We start from the raw sequence: 8,909 nt of genomic DNA on the forward strand, positions 1-8,909 counted from the left end.
TCAGGAGGGGTCAACCCCACAATACTTTTAAATGTGCCACTTGACTTAGCTACAACTCTGTTTGTACAACATGGAGAAAGCATCACTTGCTTCTTTGGGCCAGGCCTGTAGCCCTGATCCCTTTGACATAAGGTAGCGGTTCAATCAGGAGGGGTCAACCCCACAATACTTTTAAATGTGCCACTTGACTTAGCTACAACTCAGTTTGTACAACATGGAGAAAGCAGCACTTGCTTCTTTGGGCCAGGCCTGTAGCTAATGCGGGGCCTGGCCCTCTTGCGTTTCTTCCAGGCCCCCTCCCTCCCGGGCTGGCCCCCAAATTGAATTCATGTAATTAACTTTGATTTAATTAGCTGCGCCCCCCCCAAAAAAATATGTAGTTACAGGGCTGCTTTGGGCTGCTGCAAAGAGCAATGTCATATCTAAACTAGTTCTTTAGAGTTTCTCATGGTTCCCCCCAAGGTACCCTGGGATGCGATCATGTGACTACCATCACGTTGCAGTGGACTTCTGGCAATCTTGTAGGGTTTTCAAGGCAAGAGATGGTAGTTTGCTGCTGCCTTCCTCTGCATAGCGACCCTAGACGTCCTTGGTGGTCTTCCATCCTACTGACTAGGGTTGACTCTGCCTAGCTCCCAAGATCTGATGAGATTGGGCTAGCCTGGGCCGTTCAGGTCCGAGCTGATGTGTGTTCCCTCTAAGCTGAGTTAGTGTGAACTAGCTCACAGTTTTTTAGCCTCCGGCTCACAGATTTCTGTCTCAGCTCAGGAAGGGCGGCTCCAGGGCAAACTAATTTTATGCAGCAGCCAAATCGGCCGCACACAACTTTAATGCCAGGAGCTCACGAAGTCGAATCTTTGCTCACAAGACTCCACAGCTTAGAGCAGTGGTGGCAAACCTATGGCACGGGGGCCAGAGGTGGCTCTCAGAGCCTTCTCTGTGGGCACGTGTGCCATCGCCCCAGCCAGGCCCAGACCGTCATTAATGTGTCGAATTCTCTGCCAAATAATTTTAAGTAAATGAAAGCATTTGGGATTGCTTTCCTTACTTTGTTTGGATCATCTTAAGTTAATGTATGAGTTGTTTTTTCTAAAGTAAAACCTCAGTATTCAGGTTAAATTGCCGTGTTGGCACTTTGCGATAAATAAGTGGGTTTTGGGTCGCAGTTTGGGCACTCGGTCTCCAAAAGGTTCGCCATCACTGCTCTAGAGGCTAAGGAACCTTTCTCCAGTGTAAACAGCTTTTTTTGGCTGGAGAAAGAGACACTTAAGTTAGAGGAACTCTCCTTAGGACGTAAGAAGCATTCAGACTTTGTTGAGCAGAGGGGTTAGATTCAGGCAAGGTGTCCAGAGCAAACCACTATTAAAGAAACAGAGGCCAATCCTAAATACATTGTATTAAATTCTTATCCAGATAAGTATAAATTTAACAACTTGGTGTTGTAAAAAGTTATGAAGACCCTTTTCTCAGCTTCCGGGGAGGACCCGGCAAACCCTGAGAAAGTCTGCAGCCAGCCAGCCACGGTGGGTTAAGTGCAACAGCATTTATCAAAAAGCCCTTTAAAGACAACTTGATTTTTAATTTCAATGGGAAAAGGCTCCTCGGTGACCCTTGAAAGCATGCCAGCGAGATCTTCCAGCGCATGCCTCAGTAAACAACAAATGATTCAATGAGGTGCTCTAACAAGGGCTGATGTGTCCACCCAATTAGAGGGACATAAAGGCACTTTTATTCCTGTAAAACTGTTTGATTCGTTTGGGTTATTTGGCTTTCCCTAAAAGAAAAAGTGCCAAGGCATTGTCTGAATCATGTTGCGGACATTATTGGCGGCTTTCGCGGGATGACTGACAGGTGCCTTCCAAAGTGCACAGTGCTCTGCTCTAGACCATGCCGCAAGACTGGCAGACTTGTGCTCTCTGACCAGTCTTCAACATTTCGGGAGGTTTGGTTTTTTACAAAATTACCACGGAGTAAAGCCAGAAAATGTCATTTAGAACAGCCTGCTTGCCAATCTGGAGTTAATGACATTTTCTGGCTTTGCTGTTCAGTCGCACAGTCGAGCCCGACTCTTCGTGACCCCATGGACCACACCACGCCAGGCCCTCCTGTCTTCCACCATCCTCTGGAGTTTGCTCCGTTTCATGTTCATGTTATCGATGCAATGGACATGAACTTGAACAAACTCCAGAGGATGGTGGAAGATGGGAGGGCCTGGCGTGGTGTGGTCCATGGGGTCACGAAGAGTCGGACTCGACTGTGCGACTGAACAACAACAAAGCCAGAAAATGTCATTAACTCCAGATTGGCAAGGGGGCTGTTCTAAACTTTGTGCCGGAAATACATCCATGTAAGTCCGTGTCTCCTAATCACCTCCGGTCAGAGCCAGGACAAGACAGGCGTGGGCTGACCCTCAGTCGTTGCTATGGGATATGGAATGGGTTGCGAGCTGATGGATTTGTTCTTCCTCACGCCTCGTCTCTCAAGTGCAATTTGCCCTCGCTGAACATAGATGTTGGCGCCGTCATTAGCCACGGTTAAGACTACCCGAGGTTCAGTTTTAGCCCAGGATCTTCTGACCTCACCTGCCCATTCCCATTAATCTTACAGGGTCTGCAGTTGAAGACTCTCTTGGTGGGCTGTACTAAAAGTTTTAGTATGAAAGGGAGTTCGGTTTTGATGTGTAGCAGTTAGGTAAATTTCGATTGTGTTATTGCTTTCCATGGGCCTAGTTTCGGAGTAGTCCAACTTCTTTAATCCCAAAGTTAATTGCAGGGTTTTACTCGTTCAGGTATTTCTTGCTGTTCTTCCCATTTGTGGTTCACGTTGTTCATCCAGAGATGGGTCACCAGCTGGCCCTCCAGACTGAATAGCAAAACACCACAGAATTCAATCCAAACAGGAGAGGTCTGTTTTGTGTCCTTGCCCTGTGAGTTTCTAAAGGTATCAACTGTGGTCTGGCCACTGTTGTGGTTGCCAAGCTTCTCTGCATGCCAAGGCCTTGAGTGGTGTGTGTGTGTGTATAAATCAATGTGTGTTTTAATATTAACTTACCCTCTTGTTCAGTGATTGTTTGCCATGGGGACAAGAAAGCATTGATGCTAAAATCCAAAAGGTAATACAGTCTCTTTGGTGCTGGGGGAAAAAATACTGCAAGAGAAGCAAATAGCTTCAAAGTGAGGAAAGCAGATGGCCACAGTCAATGTTCCCTCTAAGCTGTGGAGTCTTGTGAGCAAAAATTCCGCTTTGTGAGCTACTGGCACTAAAGTTGTGAGCGAACAATTTGGCTACTGCATAAATTCATTCACTTTGGAGCCATCCTTCCTGAGCTAAGACAAAAATGTGTGAGCTGGAGGCTAAAAAACCATGAGCTAGCTCACACTAACTCAGCTTAGAGGGAACACTGGCCACAGTTGTGAATTACAAGTTGAATGCTACCCACTAACCACGTGTGACCAGCTGGCAGGACCCTTGATGAAATTCCTCGGGCTAAGCCAGAAGTACTCAGTGCTGGTATGATGGGGAGGGGGGCAAATGTTGAAAGAACACGAGTTTTGTCCCTGGAACTTGGTAAAATATGAACCGACTTGAGGTTGATTGAGTGGAGTTGTTTATCCAGTAGAAAAAAAATAAATGGTTTTTGACTCACTGTGGGTCCTGCAATCTCCTTTGCACCATGTTTCGATGATCGTTTTGATAGCGTTTATCTCTGGAGGGGGTACCATCCCTCCCCCTGTACTTTGGGCTGTCAGCAGTGTTCCCTCTAAGCTGAATTAGTGTGAGCTAGCTCACAGTTTTTTAGCCTCCAGCTCACACAGTTTTTTGTCTTAGCTCAGGAAGGGTGGCTCCAGAGCAAACTAATTCATGCAGTAGCCAAATTGCTCGCTCACAACTTTAATGCCAGTAGCTCACAAAGTAGAATTTTTGCTCACAAGACCCGACAGCTTAGAGGGAACATTGGCTGTCAGTGATCTCAGCACAATCAGCTACATAATGTCAGAAGTTCTGCCATTCACGACATGATCCCTGATTGGCTGGAGTCACCCATGTGACTAGTCTAGAAAGCATTCCTTTCTCTCTTCATTGATTTCACTTACCTCAGCAATGTTGCCGTGTAGACAAATTTTTTGGAGCATTGTGATCTCAGCGTGTTCACCATATGATCTTGTTTTGGTTCGGGTTACCCATTTGATTAATCTGGGGGAAAAAACATGAAGTAATTAGAACAAATAAAATGGTGCCAAGGTAGGAAAAGAAAGGGGAAATTATGGCAGCAAACGGGGTTGGGAAAAGTGGAGATTTTGACCATTGGGTTTTTTAAAAAGGGAAATACCCACCAGCACTACATTTTGCCTATGACTAGAAAAAGGAGAAGATGGATTCCTGCTTTTAATGCCTACCTGGGACTACAAAAGGGATAGCTCTTGGCTGGGGTGAGTTGGATTAGCTGTTACCAGAAAAAGAGAGGCAGGAACAAGAAATGGGGCTGCTGTTTTCTTTGTAATTTCTACCCTGTAAATCCCATTTCCATTCCATGGCTCTTAGTTTTAACAGCTCTATGTGGGGCTTGCATGGGGGAAGGACTCCCTAAGTGGGGGCTGTTTCTGTACGTAAAGTCTGGTGCATACTTTTCCCCATCTCCAGCCTTTATCTTTGCTGTCAGCACCATTCTTTGATCAGGGCTTTGTAATTATACTGCTTACACCTGCTGTGCTGGGATGCACTTGGCTACAGTCATGTTAAGAACATAAGAGAAACTATGTTGGATCAAGCCAATGGCCCATCCAGTCCAATGCTCTGTGTCACACAGTGGCCAAAACCCAGGTGCCATCAGGAGGTCCATCAGTGGGGCCAGAACTCCAGAAGCCCTCCCACTGCTGGCCCACTAGGACCAAGAATATAGATCATCACTGCCCCACACATAAGAAGAAGAAGAAGAAGAAAAAGAAGGAGGTTGGATTTATACCCTGACCTTCACTCGGAGTCTCAGAGCGGCTTACAAACTCCTTCCCCTCCCCACAACAGACACCCTGTGAGGTAGGTGGGGCTGAGAGAACTCTTTCCAGAGCTGCCATTACAAGGACAGCTCTTGTCAGAACTATGGCTTGCCCAAGGTCATCCAGCAGCTGCAAGTGGAGGAGTGGGGAATCAAACCTGGTTCTCCCAGATTAGAGTCCGCACACTTAACTACTGCACCAAACTGGCTCTCATACATAAGAGAACATAAGAGAAGCCATGTTGGATCAGGCCAATGGCCCATCCAGTTCAACACTCTGTGTCACACAGTGGCCAAAACCTAGGGGACACCAAGAAAGTCTACCAGCGGGGCCAGAACTCAAGAAGCCCTCCCACTGTTGTCCCCCAGGCACCAAGAATACAGAGCATCACTGCCCCAGACAGAGGGTTGCACTGATGAACCTCTGCTCCATATGTTTAGCCAATCCCCTCTTGAAGCTGTCTATGCTTGTAGCTGCCACCACTTCCTGCAGCATTGATGACCGGCACCCGCAAGCCTGTTCTCAAAAGACTACAATCCAAATGCAGATAATAACAGATATCTTTTAGAAACAATGGCTTCTCTCCTTTCTCCTCCAGCTGTTGAGAAGCATGGGTCAGCTATTGTCAGTCTAAGAACATAAGAAGAGCCCTGCTGGATCAGACCAGTGGTCCATCTAGTCCAGCATTCTGTCTCATACAGTGGGCAACCAGTTCCTCTGGAAGGCCAACAACAGGGCACAGAGCCCGAGGCCTTCATAAGAACAACAGAAGAGCCCTGCTGGATGTCGTCCATCTGGTCCAGCATCCCATTTTACACAGCGGCCAACAAATTCCTCTGGAGGTCCAACAACAGGGCATAGAGGCCAAAGCCTTCCCCTGGAAAGAACATTAGAAGAGCCTTACTGGATCAGACTAGTGGTCAGGGGTCATTTGGGGCCGTAGCGAGCCCGAGCAGGCACAAGCCCTGCCCCCAGCTCCCCACCACTGTGGCGCGATCTTCCCATTATATTCTATGGCCCCATAGAATATAATGGGAAGATCACGCCGCCCCTGCGGCGCGCCTCCAGAGAGAAGGGGTTTAAACTTTCAACCAGGGGCTCCAACCCCCTCATCACCTTGGTTGCCCTCCCTCTGCAATTTTCCCTAGCTCTGCAGTGTCCTTTTGGAGATGTGGTGACCAGAACTGTACACAACACTCCAAAGGAGGCTGCATCACAGATCTATAAAGGGGAATTATAATATGGACGTATTTTCAATCCCTTTGCTAACAATCCCTAACACTTTGGCCCCGGTCACACGGAGCATTAGGCACGCTAGAGAGACGGAAGATAGGCAGATTTTCCGGGCGTGATCTCACCGCCACATCTGGGAAGCATAGAGCTCCCGTGGCTCAACCGAGGCTTCCCGCCGAAGATGCGGGGTAAAAAACTAGTACCTCCGAGGTACTAGTTTCCGGAAACCACGGGGCAAGGGCGGGCGTCAGATCACATTTCTGGTGTTAGCTCGTGGCATCCGGTGCCCGCCCATGTCCCGGCACGAAAAGTTGTTTTTTTGTCAAGTCTCCACGGTGCGCACAAGCACCCAATGGCACATGCAAACACTTGGATTAAAAAAAACAACAACACAACCCCCGCGGTGCTGCTTCTTTGCCATGCCGCAGGAGTGAGGTATGATCGGCACCTCCCCCCAACCGCGGGACATCGGGTGGGACGTTTGATCTGGCTGCCGCGCGGTAGTTCGCTCCGGGGCAAACAGCCACGCCTCCCCCCCTGCAATATCCAGCCCATGTGACCGGGGCCAGAGTTTGCCTTTTTCACTGCTGCAGCATGCTGGGCTGTCACTTTCATTGAGCTCTCCACTGTGACCCCAAGATCTTTTCCCCACTCCGTTTCAGCAAGTTCTACAAAAAAGGAGAGAGGAAGGAAGTGCAGGTAGCAGGTGGAGGGGAACTCTCAGTTGTTAGGCAGAGATGTGTAGGTGTGAATGAAAGGGTGGGGGGTACTGTACAGCCCCATGCTGGTTCAGCCCTTGTCAGGTACCAAAGCTGACTACATGGCAGGGTTGGCCATGCCTCTGGGTTGCCATTCATCATGGGGACTCATTTTGCAGTATAGAAGCTTTACTAGTTCTGGTAGGAAGATAAAATTGGAACCAATTCAGGAATCAAATCAAACAGGTTTTTTCCAAAAAAGTTTATTAGAAACAGTGGTTCAGTGGAGTGAACCAGTGATTTGTCAAGAACCTATAGGAGTTGTATTTTGTGGATGTGTGAAACCTGTAGGAACAGACTTAATTGCTGGTTTAAATATTATTTGTATGGGTTGCATCACTGAAAAGTTCACAATTACATCATTCGCTACTCAGGTCTCTTATTGTATTAGATAACTTTAAAAAATACTGCTTTCAAATCTAGTGCTTCTGTTTTAAATTGTATTAAACCAATAAAAATATCCAGTCGTTACATGGATCCAAATAGAATATTTAAAGCAGTAGTTCCCAAAGTGGGTGGTATTGCCCTCTGGGGGCAGTGGAGCTACCTGAGGGGGTGCTAAGAGGCAAGGGGGCATAGGGTTGCCAAGTATAGCTTACATCCACAGCGGGGGACTCCCGGGTGGATCCCGGAGTGCGCGCGTGCGTGCGAAGCGCGCGCTGCACGCATGTCACCAGAAAGTGACGTTATGACGCTGGGCACTCTGGGGGCGGGACCATGACCATTCGAGGGGAAACCATAGAGTTTCCCCTCGGATGGTTGTGGCCCCACCCCCAGCGTGCCCGGCGTCATAACGTCACTTCCTGGTGACGTGCACGCTGGGGTGGGGTTCCCGCTGGGGCCCAATTCCGTGGCGGCAGAAATCGGGCCTCCAAAGCAGGGGTTTACCCCCCCGCCCCCACTTGGCAGCCCTAAGGGGGCAGCAGGGGGGGTGCAGGAGATGGGCCCCTTCAACCACATTGCTCACTTGTTTATGATTGACCAGGCTAGAGGCTAGACTCTGTGCGCATACGTCGTGCAGCGTATCGTGTAGCGTATGAAGGACAACAGAACCTGCATAACAGCTGGATGAGTCAAATTTTCCAGACAATGGGTGCGGTCAAACGGTGTGCTGGGAGTGGTTTAAATTGCTCCGGCCCCGATGCAGCTTTTTTTAACCTGGAGAATCACGATCACACTCACCTCCTTGCCCCGGATCGCTGTGCAGCCACATCGCTCCCTGCTGTCCACAGGTGGGAGCGTTGTTTTCTCTCTCTCAGTTTGGGCATGTGCACAGGTAGCCATCTGTAGAACTAAATTTTTTGCACATGCGCAGAACAGCAATTGCCACTTTAACCCGACTGCTGTAACACTTCCCTTTAAACTTTAAAAGAACACTTCCCTTTAAACGTTTACCCCGAAAATGGCCTCCGTGAGATCCTGAACTCGTCTAAATGCTAAAACAAGCACCGTTTAAACATTGTTTTTAATAATGCGGTGGCGGAGCTCCGCCTATGCGCACACTGCCAACGCTTTAAAAAAACGGCGGGCGAAAAGCGGAAGCCTCAGGCAGCTTTTGAGTGGGGAGGGGGTTTAAACCGGAAGGGGCTCGACACTGGAGGAGCAGTCACACAGGGGGAAAATGCGGCTGGAAACGGAGAATCAGGAAAACACCACTTAGGGACCTGGTAACAAAATACTCTGGTTTAAAGGGGATTTGAGCCGGAAAGTGACAGCTGGGGACGGGAGGCAGATGTTGACTGTGTGATCGTACATATAAAATCCGTTTTTGAACTGGCACGACACCAGATCAAATGGTGCGTCTGAACGCACCCAATGAAGGACAAAAGGTTGGTGCAAGAGTTGTTATTTGCAAGGGTGGAAGGTTGTCTGCTAAAGAGGACAACTGGCCTACCTTACAGCACAGGTGTTCAGTGGGTTCCTG

This window comes from Gekko japonicus, unplaced genomic scaffold (assembly GCF_001447785.1).
Source record: "Gekko japonicus isolate JY-2015 unplaced genomic scaffold, Gekko_japonicus_V1.1 scaffold4577, whole genome shotgun sequence".
Classification (NCBI taxonomy): Eukaryota; Metazoa; Chordata; class Lepidosauria; order Squamata; family Gekkonidae; genus Gekko; species Gekko japonicus.